Source organism: Tympanuchus pallidicinctus, unplaced genomic scaffold, assembly GCF_026119805.1.
Source record: "Tympanuchus pallidicinctus isolate F22 unplaced genomic scaffold, pur_lepc_1.0 scaffold16, whole genome shotgun sequence".
Taxonomy (NCBI): Eukaryota; Metazoa; Chordata; class Aves; order Galliformes; family Phasianidae; genus Tympanuchus; species Tympanuchus pallidicinctus.
This window is the reverse complement of record NW_026294679.1, coordinates 21,980,095-22,005,001: the sequence shown is the minus strand read 5'-3', so window position 1 is coordinate 22,005,001 and position 24,907 is coordinate 21,980,095. Positions and strand designations below refer to the sequence as shown.

At 35.2% G+C, this 24,907-nt stretch overlaps 2 protein-coding genes across 33 annotated transcripts in view; one reads left to right on the top strand and one right to left on the bottom strand.

The window, feature by feature from the left end:
* RPS24 (ribosomal protein S24) overlaps window positions 1-24,907 on the bottom strand; it is a 773,435-nt gene that overhangs the window by 285,287 nt on the left and 463,241 nt on the right. The window contains exon 1 of one of the 5 annotated variants that reach the window (XR_008205030.1): window positions 6,377-6,381. The exons of the other annotated variants lie outside the window; for them this stretch is intronic. The gene's annotated coding sequence lies outside the window, so the exon portion shown is untranslated. Of the gene's footprint in view, window positions 1-6,376; window positions 6,382-24,907 lie in introns of those variants that run through there. 5 annotated transcript variants of the gene reach the window in all.
* KCNMA1 (potassium calcium-activated channel subfamily M alpha 1) overlaps window positions 1-24,907 on the top strand; it is a 432,315-nt gene that overhangs the window by 59,992 nt on the left and 347,416 nt on the right. The window lies entirely within an intron of this gene.

The window sequence follows — 24,907 nt, the reverse complement described above, 5'->3', positions numbered from 1 at the left end:
AAGCTGTTGGGGATACAGGTGGTGAGATGCTGCACACTGATTACTTTTTCAGTGTAGGCTGTAGTTAAAGAGACGTTAAAGAGAAACAGGAAGTTATTTTTAGCTTGGTTCTAAGTGCACAGTAGAGTATGCACATGTACTTTTACACCTATGCATGAAATGAAATTCAAAATTGAGAGTCATGGCTTAGAGAAAAGACAGTGATGTTAAGCACGCAATTCAGCAAGCCACTGTCATCACTACCACATGACAGCATTTGCAGGTAAGGGATAGGAGCAAGAAGGCAAGGAGAATTCATCAGAAAGCATATTTTCTCCTTAGAGTAACAGGCATTCTCTATTGTTAAAGGATAAACTACCTGAACTGGCTTTACTTTTATACTAAATTTGATGTACTAAATATTCACCTTTACAGGGGTACGTACCAGCCTCTTCATAGCTTTTACTATAGGGGAACAGCTACTTTGCACAAGCGAAGGCAGGTATCTAACCTAGCTTAGTTTATCCCAAAGTTTGTGAGAGCACTAGAAAACCTGGCAGCAGTCCTATGAATGTATTTTGTTATACTGACAATGTCTGCATGAAAAGATTTCTGTATGTTATGTCATACTAGCAGCACAAATGCTTTAGGCTTCTATGATATTGGGTACATGTTACTGACAGGATGGTAGTACGCTTGCTGCTGCACTGCACAGCCGTGTCCTGTGCTGCCACACCATGCTGGGATTCTGCTTTTTTTTTTCACATTGTGAACCAGCACTTTACTCAGTGTTGTGTGCCGTTGTCCTCTTTTCTGTTAAAGAGACTCAGTATTTCTGATTGGTTAAACTAATGTTTCTCACCAAAACTGGGTAGGAAGAATCACATTTAGATGTTTCTGAGAAGGGAAAAAAAAAATTCTAAGTTTGGAAGTGTAGAGAGTAAATCATGAAAAGGTAAGGAGAGCAGGATGCTTACCAGAAGAGTGCTGGCCAACAGACTGAGATTTTTTTTTTTCTTGAGCATAATGCAGAAGTCTTTTAAAACTTTTTGAGAATAGTAATGTTTTTAAATAGAGATGGAACCATATGCTAATGGCATTAAATTAGTAGTTTCTGCTTCCAGAAAGTGAGATGGCTACTTTGAAAGTGTTGAATTTTAGATATACTGGTATACTTCCTTCTGCTACTTAAAAAATAAATAAATAAAAAAAATCCCCATTTCTGTTTTGCTTAGTGATTTCTATATTCTGCAAAGATACCACCTACAGAAGTAGCTATGTGATAGAAAATCTAAAATCTTACCAAATTTGGATCAACGTTAGTTCTATCCTGCGCCTTTCATATCTGCACAGAACTCACCTCTCTGTAGGAGCTATCCTGCATACTAGGGCAGAAGGTGAATGCCTTAATATGAGGGTTTTAAAAGAAGTGCTTCACAGTCAGCGGCTTGCTAGGGATTTTGTGTGCAGTGAATGCAGAGTATACATCTTCAGACCAAAGAGGCAGGAGCAGGTAATATGAATGTCTGCGGCAAAACGTGGCATTGCTGCTGAGGCTCTTGAGTTGGGTGCTCTGGAGCCGGTTCACTTTCTGCCTGCAGAGTGACTAAAGATGAAAATGGGGAGAACTCTGCTGGCTCCATCTGTGTCTCACAGCCATTTCATGGTGTGCTTGTTGTAATGTGGGAGTATACTCAAGCTGGCAATTTTGTATGTAAAAGGGGCTGCAATACGAGGGCTAATGTAGAATGTTGAGTCAGTTCAGCTGCATAACAACAAATGGCATCCATAATTACTGGTTGTATCAGAAGAGGGTGGTTTCTGCTTTATTTTCTGTTTTATTACATTACACATCTTAAACATTTTAAATTCAGTCTAGAACTGAATAAATTAATTACAAATTTTAATGATTTAGAAAATTGCTGAAGGATTTTTCTCTGAAAGTATCCCTTTTGGTTTAACCTAGTTTCCTTCTGTTTAGTTTTGCTTTGAATGTGTGAACCTATAGTGCTTTAGGCATTATGAGAGACTTGAGATGAAAAGTTCTTTTAAGTCTTGTAGAAGGTTGTTCTTTTGGTGGCCTCCCTGAGTCTGCAGTGTCATTTACCATCTTCGGTATCCAATGGTCCCCAAGATACCTGATCTGTACAACAGTGATCTGTTGTTGACAACTCCTCTCTCAACTTTACATACAGATTTCCCTGTTCTTAGAGTTGTTAATACTGAAGCTCTGTGTCCGAATAATGGGCCATCATAATTCAGAATAAGCTTATGTTCTACGTTTAATATAGACAAATGAATAAATAACCACATTTATTTATTTTGAGGGGCACTCATTCTCCTTGTTTATTTGGTGCTGATTTCCCTTGCAAATATGACTCAATCAGACTGTGGGATGACCTGGGAGATGCTTGGAACTATAAACTCTGCAGCACTGAGTCCTTGTCAGGGGTGCTCTCATCCCAGAAGTCATTACTGAGTGTTCTCACTCTTGCTCACTCTGCAGCTAGACAGGATACACAAAGCTTACTTGCATGGCCCCTAAATTCTTCAAACCTCATTTTTGGTTGTTTTGCCCCAAGGAATTGCTCAACACCACACTTCATCTGATTTTGTTTTCACTGGAGAGTATTGGTTATGTGCTTTGTGTACTAACTTTACTTAATTCAATCTCTGACATGCTTAAAAGTTAAAACTGAAGCAAAAGGTTATTTTGCAAAGCTTTGTATGAAGTGTATGAAACTGATATCAGAATTGCAGTATAAAATGCAACATCATGCTAGAGTATATCTCAGATGATTTTTGTAATTGTTAGAATTCTTGGAAACTGTGATAATGACCTGACAGCAAAATGCTGCTTCTGACAAATCTTAAAATCAGACAAGAAACAAAAAGGTTGTAATTCATTTTTCCCTATAGTTTTCAAAGGTAATTAAGATGGTTGATGCATCCATTGATGAGAAATCAGCTAAGAAGTTCAGAGTATGAGTAATGTACAGGTGGTCTTCCAGTTACAGGAAGGAGAACAGTTTAAAAGTAGGGATAGTTCATTGACTAGTAACACTACCTATCAAGTTGTTTTAGAACAAGTGTTTACAATTTTAGAGATAATAGGAGTATGGTATATATTCAAAATGAGTGTGACAGGATTGAACTGATAAGCTGCTGAACATTTGGATCATTTTGTGCTGAAGCTTAAGAACAATTTGCTTTTTACTCTGAGATATACTAGTACAAAAATGTGATGAAAAATCTATGAAGCTGAACAACTAACATCTGATCTGGATGACTTTGAATAAAATATCTAGCAGTGATAATGGTCTTAACTGGGGATGCTTACCCTAGATAGTAATTCAGAGTTATTTCTGTCACAGCTAGCTGAATGGCAGTGTAATTTTCAGTGAAGTGATTGTAATTCAAACAAGTCCATGTGTACTGAAAAAAAGGATGAAAATGCATGTCTGTTTTTGACACAAGGTTGAATAAAAGATGACAGAAACATGAGAGAGGAGTACTTTAGAAAATGTTAGTTACTGCAAGTGTAATGAGTTTGAGATAGGTTTAGTTTTTACTTATTGTGAGCACTAACTCCTGTTAAAGAATGTAATGCATTTCCCTAAAATTTATTACACGATTTTGAGTAAAGACACTTTTTTTTTTTTTCCTGAGAATTTCTAGTTGTGTTTTTTGAGGTGGAAGTTTTACTCAAGAAGTATTTTGAAAATGTTTTCTGCTATTTTTCCTTTTGCTTCTGTTTTGCTTATAAGCATTTACTTCTTTCATACCTCCCTGTTAATTGAAATTTGCTGCCTGAATTAAAGGTTTATTTCAAGAAATCAGATAAATTTAGTGAAAACATCTCTTACAATATGAAAGGTAAGAAAAAGACATTTGCATCTCTTTGCATCTCTTCCTTCTTCAGTAAAGCATCATAAGCATTTATTTTATTTACTATCTCATTTGGGGAAAATTTCCTCCTGTGAAGTTAATTTTTGCCCTTTTCTTGTATGGTCACACATTATGCAAAAAGTCAGATTTTGTTTTTATCCTGCTTTCTGATCTAGTTCACTCATCTCTTCTTGATTTATTCTGTAAACAGCAGTGTTCTCTTAGCACCTACCCCAAGCAGATTTGTGAATTTTTAATTGTGTTTGACTTACTCCTTCTACTTCATTTTCTTGAGATCCCACCTAGAGCACTCTAGGGCCCCCAACGTGAGGAAGGACTGTTGGATTAAAGGAGAAGGTCGTGAGGATGATCAGAGGGTTGCAGCACTTCTTATTTAAAGACAGGCTGAGGTTGTTTAGTTTGAACAAAGAAGGCTCTATGGATACCTTATAGCAGCCTTCCTATACTAAAGGGGACCCACAAAAAAACTTATTAGGTAATGTAATGATGGGACAAGGACTAATGGCTTTAAAATAAAGAGAGTAGATTTATATTAGATATTAGGACAAAATTATTTAGTTATGTTGCGGTTGCCCAGAGAAGTTGTGGATGCCTGATCCCTGGAAGTGTTCAAGGCCAGGTTCGATGGGGCTTTGCGTAACCTGGTATGGTGTAAGTGGCTGGGATTAGATGATCTTTGAGGTCCTTTCCTACCCAAATCATTCTATGATTCTAATATATGGTAGCTCTCTGAAAAGTCTGCTGCATAATGCTAAACATTCTAGAGCCTATGATAAAATGAAACAGGTTTTAGATTTAAAAATAAATTAAAAAACCAAACCAAAAGAACTGCAATTCCAGTAAGTGAAAGTGCATGTCCTGCAGCCAAACCTTCTGGCCAAGATAAATACCAGTCAAAAAAGTGGATGCATAAAATAGATCATCAAATACATCTGGGTATATAGGTATATATATGTGTATATAGGTATATATATAGGTATATAAATGTGACTTAACTTTTGAGAGAATCACCTTCTGTAAGCATAAGTATCTGTCATAATGATGAATTCTCTATGCTAATAAAGGAGAAGAGTTAGTATTTCTTTGATTATTCTTAAAGGCCTAACTATTGAGCAGAAAAGGGCAAGAAAAGAAAGGGAGAAGGCCTTGCAAAATTACGTGTTTGATTAACACAGAAGGCTGCTTACGGTTTCCCTGTTTCTCTTTCTTTATTCCTGTGTTAATGTAGGCACATTATGTGAATTGTAAGATATGCCTGCATTTGGAAGATTTTTGGGATTGAAACAGTTGGGGACAAGAATACACGTTACTGTTCTTTGCAAGTGTTCTTGGAAAAGCTGTCAAGGACAAAGCGTAGTTCCTTCTGGTGTCTGGCTTCTGTGGGGAAAATTTAAATTAAAACATTCAAGAGCTTGCAGCTTTAGTGAGCAGTTTGGATTTTTACTGCTGGCATTATAATTTGGTACGCATAAGTGGGATGTTTTAAGTGGGATCAGTGTTAAGTTTCCTTGCTGGCTCATGACCGGTTGTTGCTAAGAGATGTTCACACGTATTTGCTGTGTGAGGGAGTTCATCTCTGTTATGCAGATTTTGATAGCACGATCCAGAAAATATGAATATGCTAATGATTGAACAGTACAGAATGGGGGAAAATCATGAAGCTAGAAGCTCTGGATTTTTTTTTTAAATTTGATTTTATGATTTTGTGTTATAATGGCAGCCATTTGCTCAAATATTTCTTTAGTCTTCTGAAGCAGAGCTTTCCAAACAATGAGTAAAACAGAGCGAATGGAAAAGAAATTATGATGAGATGGCATCTATAATGTCTGACATTGTGAGCCTTCAGGCCTGATGTGAACTTGGATCATCGCAACAAACATAATACCAAGAATGGTTAACAGCCAAATATTTTGATAGAAATTAAGTGGTTGTGTTTAACAACTGGATGTGTCTTTCAGTAATTGAAGCACTGCAGACAATTGCTGCAACCCAGGTGTTATCTGTTGGAATTTCTACAGACTTCTGCAGAACATCCATAATAACCTCTTGATATTTTAGCACCACCTCTTCTGTTTCTAACCAAAGGTCTAGGCCTATTTAAAAATAAAAAATAATAATAATAATAAAAAAAAAACAACTACAGAACCTCTCAGAAATGTTTTTGTTCAATGTCTGAGGAGAAGCATGGCTTGGCCTACCGTAAAGAAAATACTATCAGTTCTAAAGTTCATCTGAATCTCCACAGTTCCAGTGAGCTTTACATATTGAACTGCATGTTATTATATAATATATATATATATATAATTTTATTATTTATATATATTATTATATATATTATATAATATATAATTTATTGTTTATATATTATATATATTATATATTATTTATATATAAAAATAATAAAATTATATATAATAATAAATATATATATAACATATATATATATATATATAAAAAATAAATATATATGTAAAAGTTATATATATATATCTTGTCAGTGGGTACCATTGGACGATTTTAGTAGCTAGCCAGGAAAAACAAATTATAGGAAAATAACAATGTAGCTTAGAAAGAGGATAAATAAGATGGTGTCCTGCTTTTCATATTTTTCACCTGAAAAAATGTAAAGCCATGATAGTATTCTAAAAGAGTGCTATTTGTTAACTTTTTTTTTTTTTTAACTTTGGACATAACACAGTGAATATCATAATGCTGAATTGAAAATTTATGCATCCCTAGGAATTCATATAATTTTTCCACATTCCCCAATTCAAAAAGGAGTTGAAATGGTTAATTTGAATTGTAACTACCCTTCCTGAAAATTGTATTGTGGATAATTTTTCGTAGAAGTAGGTGTTGTTGTAATGAAGTCATTTCACTTCTGATTGCTTAAGAAAGTAAATTTTGTGTCCAGCAAATTGAAAAGGATCTCCTGGAATGACCCTTACTAACTTATTCCTAACTTTTTTTTTTCTTCCTCTATGTCATCAAAATACCCTTTAACTTCTCTTTTTTATTTTTTTTTTCCCACTTGATAAAAGCAGCATAAAAGCATTTCTAATATTTCTAATACTTTCAGTTCCAGCACCATAACAATGTACTGTATTTTCTCTGTTGGTTTCAGATCGAGAAAATACTTTTTGATTGAAGAAGCAGTTCTCAGATTTAAGTTTGCAAGAACTCATCGCAAACTATACAGATATTGTTCTAATTAGGAAATATTACCTTGACTGTGTCCTTAATTATTCTTATAATATCACAAAGGTAATGAACAATTTAATATAGGCATAAAAATAACTTTACATTTCACTGGTTTGACTTTGAAATAATCCTTAAATACTTGGACTCTGGAAACATTAATTAATCTATAGCTCTAAGTAAAAGGGGTCACTGAATTCAATAAGCAATAACCGTAGAAGTGACATGGAAAAAATGATGATTTACTTAGCTAAGAAAACATTATGGTGTTACTTAAAAGCTGGGAAGTGTATTAAAAAAAACAAGTATATGAACTATCTCTTCCTATTTTAATTGTGCTAGAATTCTAAAGAAATTTAATGAAATTGTCTTATTTTCTTGTGAAATTCTGTTAGAGTACAATAGATTTTTGTTGCTAAATAGACAGTGAACCCATCAGTGTTGTGTGTCTGCTACTGCTTCCTAATGAGAATTTTCAAGTAATATTTTAACTAATGTGTAGTCTAACTGTAAGTGATACAGAAAAAACATTTGAAGTGCTTTTTTGTTCCCCATCAAACCTGGTGAGACTTAAGCATCAGTTTTATTCTGAGAGAAGGCTGTACTCTGCAGATGAGCTGCTTTGGACAATGTGCAGTTTCTGTTTTTCTATATCTGGGCTGGTACTAGTCATTGGCTTTTACATAGACATTTAACAATAAGTACACAAGTCCGTTTGAGCAGAGCTTGAATGGAGGAAGCGTGGATTTCAGTCCTACAATTCTCTGCAAATAACCATGATGTTCAAGTGGTTATAAGGTAATAGCACACTGAGAGGGAGACTCATCTGCTGTAGTTAATCATATTGGTTTTGATCTTGAGATTCTTCAAAATGTCTGCTATGGTTCATGTTTAGTAATAATTTCAAGCCCTTTAAGGCCATAAACATTTTAAACAATTACATTGGATGAACTGATATCTCAAACTTTCATTTTTTTTTTTTTTCCCTGAGCTAGGTAATTCGTGTTCATAAGTGTCTGTGACAATTCATGTCTATCAGCTCTTTTTTACAAGCACCAGAGAATATGGGTTGCTTGAGCTTCAATGAGAAGTGAAATAGATTATCTGATAAAACTCTAGGTAGTACAGAGGAATGGAACACTTAGGCTCCAGAATCTTGTTGATCATATTACGTAAGTAATGAGTAGCAACAAGTTATTTAAGAGCAGTTAAAGGCCCACCTTCAAAGTTGTGAAGGACTCTAATATCTAGATCCCTAGAAGTCAATTCCTAGTATTTATTTTGGTGCATGAAGTAGATTTGAATGATCACTTGTATGGAATATCAGTGTCAGACTAGATCAGGGAGCATTCTTGTGCAGTAATGAATCTTTCTTCAAGGATACAAAAAAAAAATATTCTTATGAAATAAACATAATTAAAAACAGCCTAAACAAGTCAATTTTCTTAAAAAAAAAAAAAAAAAAAAAAAAAAAAAGTCTAAATAAAGAGAAACATTTTCTGAAAATGCTGATCATATCCTGTGTATTAAACTATATTTCTCTGGAAAGGTAAACATTGAGTCTGTCAATCCAGTGGTGTTATGATATTCAGTGTGTGAAATACTAACTCATCCCTGGTTTGCTCCTGAAACTGGAGTCTCCATTAGTGCTTGCAGTATGATAACTAGAAGATGCATTATTTCTTAATTGTAGATTTCCTCCTACAGTCAGTAATATTGTTTGGTATTGACGATGTTAACTAGATATGTTGTCTGGCTGGGAGAATAATAACCAGACCAGTGAGAAGGTTAGTGAAGACAGGTTAATATAGAATCATAGAATTGCTCAGGTTGGAAAAGATCTTAAAGATCATCGAGTCCAACCACAACTTAACCATACTACCCTAAATAACAATCCTATGCTAAATCGTGCCCCTGAGCACAACATCCAACCTTTTCAAAGGTAGGTTACTTTCCTTCCACTACATCTTTGTGTATGGGTAATATAAAATATGAAAGCTCAATGTGGGAAAAAATCAACTTATGTCATGGTAGAAAGGTCTCACATTGGAAGTCCATGATCAAACCTGATTTTTGTATTTATGCTCAGAGGTGCTTTGGTATACATTCTCGTGGTTGCATTTATTTTTGTGCTGTGTTTAGTTGCCTTTTCTACTGTCCCTCCATCCCCACCTTTTCAGCTGCACCACTAGAAGTAATAATCCAAAGTCATTGCAGAGCTGTAGCCATCCATAATCAAGAGTAAATTATGCATTTAGTTACTTTGTCACCTCCAAATCACCAGCAGCGCACGTATCTTCCTGAAAGCTAGTCTTAAATTTTCTTATCTTTGCTTGAAATGTTACAAACGTCCAGCTCTAAAAATTACAATAGCAAAAGTGTCTCTCGGTTCTGTATATCAGCAAGACTTCCTGTTTTCTTTAACATTTTCTCTTCCTTGTGTTTTTTTTTCCCCTCTCTACTCCTCCTTTAAGCAGCTTGAAGGCATTAAGCTCAGCTTATGGCATTATGCTTTTAAGCTGCTTTTGCTGTTTAACGCCTTAGATAATTTTACATTTCTCTTACTTCCCTTGCTCCATAAAATAAAACACTATCTGACCCCAAAACCAAGTGCACAGTTTGGAGGGGAAAAACAAGGATGCATGTTAATAGATTGTAATAATAATAAGAAAAAACTTCATTTTATTTTTGTGGCTTTTTCTAAAGAATGTGCACCTTGGTATTGCATTTGATTGGTCTGTATTTTACTGACAAATTCAGATCTCCTGGAAAAATAAAGGCAGTTTAGAAAATAAGTGCTTTAATTTAATTGATTTTAAGAAAAAGCTTGAAGCACCTTAAAGCAGCCTTCTCTTGTAGGAAGTTGTTATGCAAGAAACAAAAAATACAACCAAACAACAACAACAAAAAACTATTATTATAATGGTAGTTACGTAAAGGAAATCAACAAGTGTGTACGTTAGAAAAATATTTTGTACTTGCTTGAGAGCCCTCTGTGCGGTTTGATTGGCAGTTAGAAAATAGCAAGAACTGTTTATAGTCTCCTGAGATCTGGGGATAATATTTAGGTCCTCCTAAACTAAAGATACAAATCCTTTTAGATCAAAACTGTGGCAGCAATTAACTTTTCCTTCTCCTGGTGCAAGAATATGTATGTATGTGTAGGAGGGAACAAAGTAGAAAAGGCTAACTGCTTAATTCTCTTGCCATATCCTTGATGTCCTCTGAAAATAAAGAAGGTGGAATTAAGTCAGTGCGCATCATTACTCTTAAAGCAGTTATAGATCATCTGGACATACTTATTAAGAATGAGTTAGTATTTCCATCTGAGGACACGTTACCACTCAACTGCTGTCTTCAAAGTATTATGCAAATGTGAGATTTAAGATTACAAGAAAGTTATCCTTTCACCATTCAACTGGTTCAATCTTTTTAAAACAAAACAAAACAAAAAAACTAGCAGTTAAACAAATATTTTCTTGAGTGCTAAGGTACAGAAGCTTGTAGTAGACTGGAGTGGAATTGAGAAATTCTTTATCTGTGTTTCCGTGTTCATTCTCCCTTCCATTTCAAATGGAAAAAATGGTGTAGAGAGAAAGTATTTATATTTTATTCTCAATAAGTTTTTTTTTTTTTAAAAAAAAGCCTGTTGTTGTTGTTCTTACCAAACTCTAAACTGACCTGAATAGTCTTTGGGATTTAGATTGTGTTCTTCCATCAGTGGTTGATGTTTTAATTAGAGATTCTATAATTAAAGTGAATTGCACATAGAATTTATAATTTAGTCATCATTAGGAAGAAATAATAGAAGTATGATAAGTGCTGAAAAAGTATGCCTGTCAGACAAAAATGTTTCTAATTTTGCCCCAGATGCTATACAAGACTTCTCAGCTTTTGGTCTAACTGCTTTGTTCTGTCTCAGAATTCAAGGACTGTGTATGTAATACACTGATGAAAAATGTACAAGTTACCACCTTATAAATTTCACATTAATAAAGACAAAAATCTTTTTATAGGATACTTTTTGCAATTGCCATATTGAAGTGTCATTGATCTCTGGCTGAGATTACTTGTAGCTCCAGTTTTGTATTTGCTGAGTTTTATAACTCTTTCAGTAAATAAAAGTGACTTTCTCCCTCAATAATAGGAGGAATTCCTCACCATCATTCTGGTATTAGCCACACCTCTCTGTTAAGAAGTTTCTATTTGTCTGTTATCTGGAAGCTAAGGGAATTATACAGTACAGCGGCAGTTTCGCTGTAGTTGAGTAACCCTGTTTTGGATTTTTATTATGAATGAATTAAAGACAGTGAGTCAAAGATGACTGCTTCAAAAATTCATTAAGGAAGATTACTGTGCTAAGCCCATAAGAACTGAGGCCATTAAGCGAACGGTGCAATTAGTCAAACTGTCAATAAATAGCTTAAATTTTTGATAATCACTAGTTTAGCAGTTCTAACTGCTAAAAGTAAGCTGTTCCCCTCCTCCTTCTGTTTTTCTCAGTATTTGCAGCAGCAAGTTTTCTGGTCCTTTGAGTTCCGGATACATAAATACTGTGATCTTAAAGTTCATGTTGCATCACAGTAGAGTAAATGACAGTGATTCACAGGAAACTGGTTTTGAATTAGTTTTCAGAAGCAGCCCATTTGATTATAGCTTGCTTAGTGTTTCTAAGTTAAGATGTGTGCATTCATATTGATAGTAAATCTCTGAGCTCTTTGATATATCTGGATCCAAGTTAAATTTGGAACTTTGGACTGTCTTCTCTGTCTCTTCTTTACTGTGATTTAGTGCGCTGAATCCTCAGGCAAAACAACTGTAATAACATCTGCATCATATTTTTTTATCATGGTAAATATGTAATAACAGGTATCAGGCAACGAAGTAATGATGTTATAAAAGTTTGTCTTTAATATCTAATTGGGATAAGAACAGAACTGCTGCCATAAATTAAAGAGTCCCTGGCTGGTGGTTTACTTTGTCTTCTGTGGTCATTTTTGACCTGAGAATGTCTGCAGCAACATTTTCCAGTTATGTGTTTTGGCACTTGCAAGGAGTACAGATGGATTTCTCTGGCACCTGTTATACGTTCTGCCTCAGCAGCATCCGAAAAGGCTGATGTAACCTACTTGAAAAAAAAAAAAAAAGGAATGACTGACTGTGCTTTTCATCACATTTTAGCAGTCCTTTCATTGCAACCCAAATGTGACTAAGACTGGTACCAGTGTAATAGCACTGGTGCCGGGAAGAGCTTATGTTCCAGAAGACTGACCTTGTGTATTGCTATGCAAACACACCCCTTAGTATGTAATGGAAGGTTCCAAACTTCAGTTTATACCAGGCCCAGATGTTGACTCAGAAAAGGATCTTCTGTTTCAAGCACTCGAGACCAGTTATTACCACTCTTCTAGGTATTTGAGTAAAGAATGCACTCTTTCATCTTGAGCAATCTGGTATTTTTCTTATCATTGGATAAAAGAGGCAGGGGTAGTGTTTTACCTATCTGACCTCTTCAGTGATCTGTTTACCTCATAATTTCAGAAATGTGTATATTTTAGAGACCTTATTTGATGGTATATTTTGGAAGAGTGTTTAATCCTTACAGTGGCTTAAACTGCGATGATAACTCATGTACTATTGCTTTGAGGATTATCTTCTGATACAGAGATTTGTCTCTCTTCTTTCTCCCCCACTTCTTCCCCACTTTTTCCATAGAAATTACTTGGTATTTGGCAGTTCTTTGGAACTTCTGACTTGCAATCCTGTATGGTGGCCCCTCCCGTCATTTTAACAACACCGGCACTTGCTTGTTTCCTTGTTTCTGGCTCAATTCAACTAAGGGCATGCGTTTTCAACACAGTTAACCATGTTTCCTTTAAATTTGAAAATTCTTCAAATGATTCCTTCAAATTCAAGACTTTTTTTCAGTAAGAGAGAGCAGTGGTATTCAATAGCTATTTATTTACATGAAAACTGTCAGTGTTTTTTCTGAATTTATTAGAGGATGTTTGGGGTTGAACCTTACAGTAATACTGGGCATTAGAACAGTCCTGGAGAATGAGTTTGTTGTCCTTCAGCTGCCTTTTATTTCAGAGACATCTGTCACATGCAGGACATTAAAAATAACCTAGCGGTTAATAGCTGCCTCAAAATAACAGCCAGCCAAGTATTTAGAAAAAAGGAAATGAGAACTAAAAGTGTGTTTCTGAAAGGGGTCAGTTAATTACAAATTTATTTGAAATTCTGGAAGGATTTCTGCTTGACTGCTTAAATTTGCTGTTTTAACCTTTGTCTGTTTTAGGCAGTATGTCTAAGATTGGATGTTCAGAGGACCGTACGCCTGTAAAGTGTTGATCGTGTTCTAGTGTGCAGTCAAATGCACTATCTACAACATTCTTTAATGGCATTTAGAATATTTTTTTATAGATAATTGCTGCCATTTTTTTTGCGGTTATCATAGTTTTGCAAGCCATGGAAAATTCAATTATTTAGTATGTTCTGGGTAATAAATATGCTAGAAAATCTAGTTTCTGGAGTTTGAACAATGTTTAATTATATAGCATGCTTTTATTTAGGGTGTTGGTTTTTTTTAATATCAATGTGAAGAAGAAGATTTGAAAGAAAAAAAAGTAATTTACCTACATCTGAGAGAACAAACTTTTCATGTGGAGTTCCACCTCTTCTTTCTTAAAGGAAATAACATTAAAAAAAATTGGTGATAAAAAAGCGGAGTGCATAGGAAAGTAACCTTCTACCCAGGACTGGAATGTAGTAAATTGGTATTCAAGTAATGTTTGACAAGTAAAGCAATGATAATAATAATAAAAATAAATAAAAAAAGGACATTGAGGTGCTGGAGCAGGTCCAAAGAAGGGCAAAAAAGATTGTGAAAGGCTTGGAGAATATGCACTATGAGGAGTGACTGAACGAACTGAGGCTGTTTAGTCTGGGGAAGAGGAGGCTGAGGGAAGACCTTATTGCTATCTTCAAATACCTCAAAGGTGCTTCCAGCAAGAGCAAGATTGTTCTCTTCTCACTGGTGACAGGATGAGGGGAAATGGTCTCCAGTTGTGCAAGGGGGGGTTTAGGTTGGATATCAGGAAAAACCATCCCTGAATGTGTTTAAAAACCATTTGGATGTGTTGCACTGGGACATGATTTAGCTGTTAGGGTAATATAGTTAGGTTGTGGTTGGACTTCATGATGATATTTTTTAAGGTCTTTTCTAACCTGAGCAATTCAGTGATTCTATGTTCACTGGAGTCCTATTAAATCTCCACATGTTATGTAAAGAAAAAACTGAATTATGATGTTGCTTGTATATGTAGTTGAAAAGATATATAACCCTGCAGTCAACTTAGTAGAAAAACATACAGGAGGACACTATCTTTAACTCTGTGTTCATGATCACATAGAAAATAAAGAGGATTTTAGCAGAACCTCTGCTCTCATTGGTCGCATCTTTTGAATGGCTAGCAAAATCAACCTGAGCAAGACCTTGGTCCATCCGAAAATAAAGTAGGCAGAATGACTATCTACACTAGCACAGCAAAATCACAAAATAAACTTAGAGAGGGAAAAAAACCACAAAGACTTTATAGCACAGTTGGCATCCTGACTTATTCTCTAGCCCTCCCTCACAATTTGCAGGGTTCTATAACAACTGAATTAAAACTACACCATTGGTTTCTTGAAGGATGTACATAATCTATGCTTCTGCTCATTAGCTGAAGAATTGTTTGTACTTACACTCAGGTTAAAGTCTTTTAAAAGTTGACTGGAATCTTAGGCTTACATTTTTACTTTTTGACTTAAATAATGGAACCGTTATATGAATTGTGCACAGAAGTGCACATTTTTATGTGCTTTGCTAACTCATTCTACTTCCTATCTGATGTCCCAGCTACTTGGTCTGATTAGAGGAAGATATGGCCCCTTTTGATTGTTGATATTCATTACATGACAAGTGCAAATCAGCCCACTCTCCAGTGCTCTCTGTATTATCCCTTGTCTCTACAGTATTTAACTGCTGTGTCTTCAGAAGTGACTTATGCCTGTCTGGTGTAATGTCTTCAAAGAAATAATTGTTAAGTAGTGTTCCAAATGATGTGTACTTTCCATTTTATTTTGGAAGTATTTGCGTAAGGTTTGGGGGGGGATAGTTCTTAGGAATACTGCCTACCAGTCATTTGCTGTACAGATTAACAGAAGTTAAATGTGTTTTACAAAATTAATTGCTTCTATCTAAGTTAATTAGCTGGCAGAATGGCTCCTGTATGGCTATGAAATGTGTATTGTGAAGACAAAAGCTACCTAACCATTCCTTTGTGAGTAGATGTGGTAGCTATGTGTACCAAGCTGTACTGTTGAGATACCTCATAAGGTTCTGTGAAGATCATTAAGGTTCTGTACCTCTAGCTCTTGGCCTTTCTATTTCTATAATCCAATTTGAATTCTATAATCTTTCTACTGAGGTTTGCAGTGGAAGGGTGTAAAATTCCCTTTATTTACACTGAGGACTAAACTAGTAGGGAACATGATTCTAACTGGATCCATGTTGATGACTGAAAGGTGATGTTTACAAAGTAGAAGAGTTTAATGTGTCCTTCAAAAAACTGTTTTTGCATAGTTTGTTGTAGAAGATAAACTGTGTAACTAAACTTAGAAAGCAAAACGAAGAACAAAAATCCTTTTTTTTTTTTCTTCATGAACTTCTTATGTATGGCCTGTGTTCTTTCATTTGCTATCTATTTTTAGAAGCTTCATCTAGTTTTCTACTTGCTATATAGGTAGTTTGAGTAAGGAACAGATCACTATTCTTGTAAAACTGGAAATATTTTGAAGAAATAAGCGGTTTGGAGATCAGCTGAGATATCTATGATTCTATGATTCTATGATCTTCAAAGCATGTATTTACTTCTCATGTATTTACTTGTTTTTAATGGATTACTTCCTTGTGCCATCTTAAAACTTGAGAATTAGTGTTGAGGTTGTGGAATTTTGTCATATGGTATGATTTCCTCATTTTCAATTTATTTCATATTATCTCGAGGAATAAAATTACTCTTTTCATAACTGTATAATCTGAAGGTTTAAGTGTGGTATTGATATGTAAGGAGTATTTAGAGGGTTTATTCAGTAGCCATATGCTGCCTTGATATCTTTTTGGGGATCAAAGACAGGTAAGTTATAGAAAAAATCTTACTTCTGAACAGACAGCATAAAAATATTTTTTGTTTCTTGTGTTGTTTAGATTCCTATAAAGGAATTGAAGATGATTCTATTGGCTTTTAAATCAGAGTCTGCACAGGGGAAAGTAAGATAACTTCTCTCTGCCTTGAAAATAAAAACGTCTGCAAGAGCACAAAATAGTACTGGTATAACGACTGTAGTGCCCGATAAAGCATGCTCCCATTTAAATAGCACAAATTCCCAAGAGAGTTGGTGTTGATATAAGATACTGATACTTTTTTTTTTTTTTTTTTTCAGATAATGTGGGAAAATTTTCACATAACTATTTAAGCTGTGGTGTGAGTTTTTGTTCTTATTATTCTAAAGCCTTTCCTGTAGCTCAATTTGTATAAAATGCTTTAAAGAACACTCTCTGTACTGTGGAGTGCTTTACTGTTTTACAAAAAAAAAAAAAAAAACCAAAAAAAAAACCACAATCCCCCCAAATTCACAAACAAACAAAATAAAAAACAAGGCAAGGGTCTTTCTCCTAAATCTTTCAAAATATAATTCCCTTCAGTGATCATCTCTCATGCAGCATAGTCTTCAAATTAAAGTTTACTTTTTCTGCACATCACTTGTTTGGATTTAGTTATTTATTAATTTAAAGGGATACATACTTAATTGCACTTAAGTACATGGCCTTAAAACATGAGAATTATCTAAATGATGGAAGCTGCCAACTTACTATTTGAGAGTTGATAACCATGTGCAGTTTTATTGAGATTTTATTTCAATATAATTAGGAAATGTTTCAGAGCTGTGGTATGTTTATCCTAGAAAACTTAGAAGGTTTGCACACACCTAGTGTCAAAGCTGATTCTTACTTTTTGCTCAAAGTAGAAGGGATGTGCAATAGGATTGTAAAGTAACTCAATCATATTCTTTTTAATAGTTTGCTAATTTATTTGGACTTGTGTATAAAAATTATTTGTATTAAAAATGGTTTAAATGGAGGTGGGGTAAAATAAATGTAGTTACATCAGATTACACACATTTCTTTTTTCTGAGCAGTTTGAAAAATACAACTAATTTTCCTTGTTTCTTTATTTTGTAGCTTTTTACTGTTGTTATTGTAAGCAATGGTTTGAGAGCATTAAATCCTTTATTTAGGGAAAATTTGAACAAAATATATCTCAGATTGGTAATTTTTAGTGTTGTTATGGTAAGTCAATGAGGAAAAAAAGCAGTTTGTTTACTGCCTATTTCCTACATTCTGCTGAACCAGAGGCCTTTTAACTCTCTAAACCTTATGCTGCAGAAACGGAACCAAAAGTATCAGAACCAACCATTGATTGTATGTGCTAAGATTTTAGTACAAAATGTTAGTCAGATATAGTTCTTTCTTATTAATCCATCTGTAACCTGTTCCTGGGTCAAAACATACTGGCACAATATGAGAATTTCAGAAACTGGATTGCATAGTATGGCCCAGATTCACACAGCCTAAATTCCACCTAATTCCACTAAGTCATTTTGTCTTATGTTTCCAACTGGCTACATGCCTTTGCAAGGCAGGAGCCAACCAGTAAGAATCACCAGGCATGGGGCCTATTTAGGAATTATAAGGGATTAAAACTGTGTAAATCTGAGCCATTGCTACACTCTTCTTTTTTTCTGGATGCACCATTGTCAGTCTTATCTGACATGGATATGCAAACTAGAGACCATATAGCCCCAATGAAAATAGCATCAGTTCAATCACCATTCCAAAGCTTATCTGCTCTGTCCGTGCCTGAGAATATTTTTTCTACTTCTCATCCTGGGAGTATCTAGAGAGATTTGTTGGGATGCTTTGTGGATATAGGCAGTGTTAGGCAGTACATTCGTTGTTTAGACATGTGATTATCTGATGAAATATAATATGCAAGGATACGGTGTGTTTATGGAAGTGTAAGGAAACTTCACTAGTTATCTTCACCTTACTTATGGAACGCCACCTCAGAAAAATAAATTGCAAGACAGCCCTTCCTTCATAGATATAACAAAGTGTCATAGTTTGTGGGAATATCCTATTATTTTTTTTAACTTTGAGAGGGACTGAGGAAAGGATGGGGTAGGGATTTGGCCCCTTTTCTTGTTGCAGTCATGCTAAGGGAAAAATACCATAATTGCGTATTTTAAATATGAGGACACAGCCACTCAGTGCTCTTTGTGTTCTTGGCCTTGTTCTGTACTTAATTTGGAACATAATTTTTACAATTTTTACCTTTAAGTAGGTCATCTTTCCTTGTTGGCCTGACTGAGTGTGAGCTTCTGCTACTCTCTCCTGTAAATGTGTGTTTAGTGATAAGATGTTCCTCAAGTATTTTCATTGTTAGTATGAAATTCATTAAAGATTAAGTATTTTTAAAATGAGTTTGTATTTATCTGATGTCATAATATTCTCTGCTTCATCGATGGGCAGGATTGGCTAATGGTGGGCGTGCTTATCTGTTTTTGAAAGTGGAGTGTGTCACTACATGATTTTTTATACTACAGCCAGTGAAAATTCTGCTATATGTAACTGTTGTCTTTTTGAATGTTTATGCATGAATGTTTATGTATGAAATATATATATTTGCACAGTACGAGATGGACTAAATTTTGGTGAGTGTGCTAGCTTCACATGTAGCACTTTGCTAGAGACACTTAAGAAATAGCAGTGGCCCTGTGGCTTATTAGTTTTCTATTGTTGTGATTCTTTTATATATATATATAGAATGTAGTCTATAGTCAGACAAATATTGCTGCAGTACTGCAGTCTATGTATTGGAGACTGGCATGCTGTATCTTTCTTGCATAGGGAAAACTGGCAAATTCCCCTTTTTTCATAAACACTCAAAAATTTCTTTTATTCTCTTCCTTTTATCTGTTATTGTGTGAAGAATAACAGCACAAGCAAATGAAAAACTTTTTTTGCCTCTTAATTACTGAAATGAGCTCACAAGTATAAGAACTGAATAGTAAGGGGATCCTCTCATTAGCTTATTGATTAATTGAGACAATGAAAAGATGCTTGTCATAACTTGCCTATTTCATCAAGCAGTCAGAAAATACCGTATATTCTATTCTGTACTCTGACAAGAATTTCTAGAGATGCAGAGAAAGGAATCACCACCTGGGCTGTGATGGTGCTTGAACATATAGCACGAATGGACATGGTCCAAAGCAACCTTGTTTGAATTCAGTATTGACACCGTTCTGAGCAGCAGTTTGGATGAAGTGACCTGCAGAGATCCCTGCCAGCCCAAGTCTTTCTGTGAAAGTGTAAAGGTTTTGAGGGAGATGGGATGATAGTTTAAAAATTGCTTTTGATGTCTCATTAACACAGAGTTCAATTTAAAAGAATATAAATGTAAATCTCTGCTGAATACATGAACTAAAGACAAAGGGCTCTTTGGGCAAATTAATTAGATACATATTTGCTGAATGAAGACTAGTGAAACTGGAAGCTCATCAGAAATTCAGACACCTGTGCTTCCTCTTCCTGCTCCTGAATAGGAAGTTTATTTTGGAAGCAGCTGTAACAAATACCCATTTTCAGGAGAAGAAATTAGACTGAATTGAGAGAAGATTTTCTTGATATTTTTATTATTTTTTTAATCGAATTCATTCTATCAATATACTTCCATTTCTGCATACTTTAATTAAATCAAGAATTGAATAAACATTTCATGCAAAAAGATTTGATCAATACTATAAAGCATTTTCTTGATCCTCTTAGACTGACTTTGGTAGGACTAATTAAAAGAATATTTTTTGCATCTGGAACGTATGAGAAATTTTGAGGGATAGACCCTCAAATAGAGACTGGTTTTCCTGTGAAGGAAGCCTGAATTTGTGGATTCCACTTTGATTACCCATGCTTGACTTGAAGCTTTGTGACTATTCTGGTATTTAGTATTTTAAAGTAGGTGGTATTTCTTTTCAGTCTGCCCTTTGGCCCTTTAGTCTGCCTGATGACATGAGAATGGGAAAGGCAAAGGCAAAGAAAAAGCAAAGGAAAGAGCTATTATACTGCAGATCATTGTTATGAAAAATTTAACTGTGGCTTATCAAAAATTTAATTCAGACTGATGAATGAATTGCATGAATCTAAAATGAATTCTTTGCTTTGATTAAATAAAATGAAAGGACTTAAGAATTCATTTCAGTGCTATAGAATAAAATGCTTTTGGACTGTTGTAATAACCTCGGAGCTCTGTCTTTCTGATATAAGTGTATGAAGGACATACATCATCTTCCTCTTTTTTAGGCCAAATTAGAGCTGTAAGGCTGTCAGGGGAGGTCATTATTACTATTCTTGTTTCCAGCCTAATACTTGAAAAGAAGTATAGAAAATATTTAAATGTTATTACATGAGGGGGGTGTTACAATTTAAAATATACTCATTTTAAAGTTTGCACTGTTGATTTATTCAATATTTTAAAATTCAAGAACCTGTGCTTCAATTGTTTCATATATTGCTGAGTGTACTTTCAGACCAGTTAACAGACTGATGATTTAAATGGAGTTATTTTCCTTAAAGTGGTGTGCTAATAGCTGTATCAAGAGCATAGTAATACCTTTAGACAGTGCAATGGAAAGAAGAAGCTTATTACACGGACACCTTAAAATGATGATACTCTTCAACATCTTCATCAATGACATAAAAAGTGAGATTGATTATACCCTCAGCATGTTTGCTCATGACACCAAACTGAGTAGTGCAGTTGATACAATACAAAGAAGGGATGCCATCTGGAGGGACCTGGACAGGCTTGAAAAACAGACCCTTATGAATCTAATGATGTTGAACAAGGTCAAGTGCAAGGTGTTGTACTTGGGTCTGAGCAGGTGTGTGTACAGACTGCAAGAAGAATTCAAGAGCAGCTCTGCTAAGAAAGACTTCTGGTTTCTGATGTGTGATGAGCCAGTAGTGTGTGCTTGCAGCCCAGAAGGCCAACTGTATTCTGGGCTGCATCAAAAGAGGAGTGGCAGCAAGGCGTGTGAGGGGATTGTCCACTTCAATCCTGTCCTCATGAGGCCTCATTTGGAGTACTGACAGTGCCCAAAGCATGGGGCCCTCAGTACAAGAAGGATTTGGAGCTGTTGGAATGGATTCAGAGGAGGGCATGAAGATGATCAGAGGGCTGCAGCACCTCTTCAGTGAAGAAAGGTTGAGGGAGTTGGGCTTGTTGAGTCTGAAGAAGAGAAGGCTCTGGGGAGACCTCATTGTGGCCTTCCAGTACTTAAAGAGAGCTTATAAACTATTATGACCTGTTGGAGAAATAGTGGCAGGACCAGGGGCAATAGTTTTACACTGAAGAGGGAAGTTTTAGATTAGATGTTGGGGAAATTTTTCTCTTAGAGGGAAGTGAGACACTAGCACAGGCTGTCCAGACAAGTTGTGGATGCCCCATCTCTGGAGGCATTCAAGGCTGGGTTACGTGGGGCCCTGGATGGCCTGATCTTGTGAGTAGAAGCGTGCCCTGCCCATGGCAGGGAATTGGAACTGTCTGGACATTAAGATTCCTTTCAACTTAAGCCATTCTGTAATTGTTTTCTAATGAATTCAGAAAGTTAAATATGCATGTTTCAAAATGTCTTGTTTAGTGATTTTGTTATTAACTTCAGTTTAGCATATATACATTCAGCAAATGTATTTCTTATATGTTCTTGAGGCATCTTGTATGGAATTGTTTCCTGCTGTCCACTGAGTTCTTTGTAAGTGAACTTCCGTATTAAAGCCAGCAATGTCATAACTGTGCATATTCTTTGTTCTCAAGGAAAGGCAGTGCGGTAACATGAAATAGAAATGAGAAAATAACTGTTGCTCTATGCAGGTTAATGCCAGCTCTAATCTGACCTAAATTGACAGCTAAATCTAAGTCACTCATAGGCTTATTAAATAACAGTTCTTCTGATACTATGAAGTATCTAGTGCAGATATTTTGGTATTGAGATAAATGGGAGCAAAGATGGTTGTCATGGTGTGTGGCATGTTTTATCACTGTGATCTTACCTGCATCTTGTTTTACCTTGCATTCTCACTAGGAAGAAAATGCCTGAGAGAAGCAGGTTAAGGTGAAATTCCTAACTGTTTTCAGATAATACAGTGGATAGAGTTTAAACCTTATTGCTTTAAAAACAAGTGACATAGGTCATTGAAAAAATAAAGAACTTATTACTAAGTTGAAAATATTATTATTAGTTTGAACATCACAGAGCAGGAAAGAAAATCTTTTGTAGTCCTAGGGGTATTGCCATCTCTGCCTATTCTGTTTTGCTTTTATATAAATGGATGTCGGTTGCTTCTAATGAGGAAAAAAAAAAAAGAAAAATTTCTTGTATTGCTATATGGACATTCCACGCTGAGCTGCAAAGCGTACTCTTGAATTTTTGGTGACTTAGAGTGCTGGTCTCCATAGGAAGGTGAGGTCTATTAGGTGGGTGTTTACTAAGCAGATTGGCATACTTCAGTTGATAACAACAAGTTCAGAATGCTGGGCTATCCCATTTATTCCTGCTATTAGCAGAAATCTAATTTGTTGTCCATGGTAGCAAATGGGATTCCCACGTTGCTATATGGATCTCTGACACACTGAAGTAATCTCTAGATTATTAATACACCACTGTGCTTGGGGGACGAAATTAATTTCATCAATAAATCATTGCAGATAACCATAATACAGAGGCAAATGAAAAATACCCATCAGTGCTTGGAGAGGGATAACGATCACGGCTTCAGAGGAAAAGCTTACTCCTGAGAAATAACAGTATGTGGGGAATGAAACAGCATCACAAAAATGATTCAAATTGCCCTTAGTGATCCTGAGGCAAGGGTTTAGCATTATGGAGCAGACAAGCATTGGAAATCTAATGAGAAAAAGTCTCTGCTGGATGAGAAATGCTGATGACAATATATGAATTTCAAAAGACCAGTCAGGTTACTTTTTTCTTGAATTCTTAATGTACATTATTTTTCTATATATCACTGTACTGTTTGGCATGTGATTATATTAATGAGTAAAAACTTTTTAAAATGATAACTTCTAGGGGTTGTATTATTTTCTGACAGGTTTGACTGACACAGTTTTTCTGTTGTCTGTTGCTGGCAGTTACCTCCTAGTGTAACTCCAGTACCTTTGCTGTAGTTTCAAAACACCTTTCTGCACAATAAAAATGTATTTATCCTTTAAAACTCATCTCATGAGCCTGTTTGCATGGCAAGAGAAAGATGAATTTTTTTCTGATAATGGAATATTTACATTTAGAAAGATAAACCTACTAAATTCCCATTAAACCTGTAAACCTGTAAACCACAGTTCTGAAACATTTTTGCTGTTTAAGTGCTTGGATAAAGCCTGGATAATTTTTTTTATGATTTTTCCTTCCTCCCTGTAATCCTCACTCACCTCCTAAAAACATATCTCCGATGTGGATATTTCAGTCGTCTTTAATGTGCTGCTTCTGGAAATTGCAACCACCCATTGAACTGATTTTTTTTTTTTCTTTTTTCCAGAGGTGGAAAATTTAAATGTGTTCAGCAACTTATATAGGAGAATACAACTGTCAGAGCCTAAGATGGTTACTGGATAGAAATTTTTTCTTTTAATAATCAAAGCCTATCAATATTGTAAATGGAGGTATTTGTATAAACCCGCCAACATAAATTCTAGAAATGTAAGACAATTTTGACAACTAATACAGCTGTTTCTTGAAGATATCATGCTTGATATTCTATGTGTGCACATGTACATGAGTTATTTGAATTCTGATCGTAACAGAATAATTCTCGTTATGTCCCCTGCCAGAGATAAATTAATTCAAAGTGAAAAGAGGTACTTCGCTTGGAAGCAGTTCACTTTCCTCTTTCCCTCATACCTGAAGATATAATTCGAGACTTCTCATGTAAATTGAATTCTTAATAGCTTGTCACACTTGCTATAAATATATCTCCTTAAAGGCCAGCTAATATAATTATTTTAATTAGGAAATAGTTTTAGTATGATTGCACTCCCTTGTTCTATTAATTGCTCATCACTGGCTGAACTGGCTCCACTTTTCCGTTGTCCTTAATATCACTTCTCTGTTTTTTTCTTCTTCCTCCATTAGGATAGCATAGATATTGTGTCTTTTGAGACTGAGTGAGAGCAGTGATTTTTTTTTAATTATTTTTTTTATTTATTTATTTTTTAGCTGCTTATTTTTTTACCAATTCTTACTCTTTGATCACTTCCCTTCCTTGTTCTCAATTTCGGTTAGAAAATAAACTTTCTCCCCTTGCCCCAAAACTGTACCTAATTTTTTTTTTCAAGTGGGCCTACCTCATATGCTTTCCAAATGTAATTTCTGGTCATCCTGGGAGAACACAGATTTATTTATTTACTTGTCCCATGAACTGTCTAAAATAATGGTGTATTTCTGCAGTATCATTTGTTCATAATGTGCTGTTGCCATACCTTCAAACAGTGTCCAAACAAAATATGTCATCTAAATGTGTGGCACGTGGGCTGGGACATCTACTGGCACTTCAGAAGTGGGAACAACGTTGTGATTACTGACGGAGTCTCCTTGTGCATAAAATATATGTACTTCGGGTCAAGGATTGTATCAAAATCTGTCT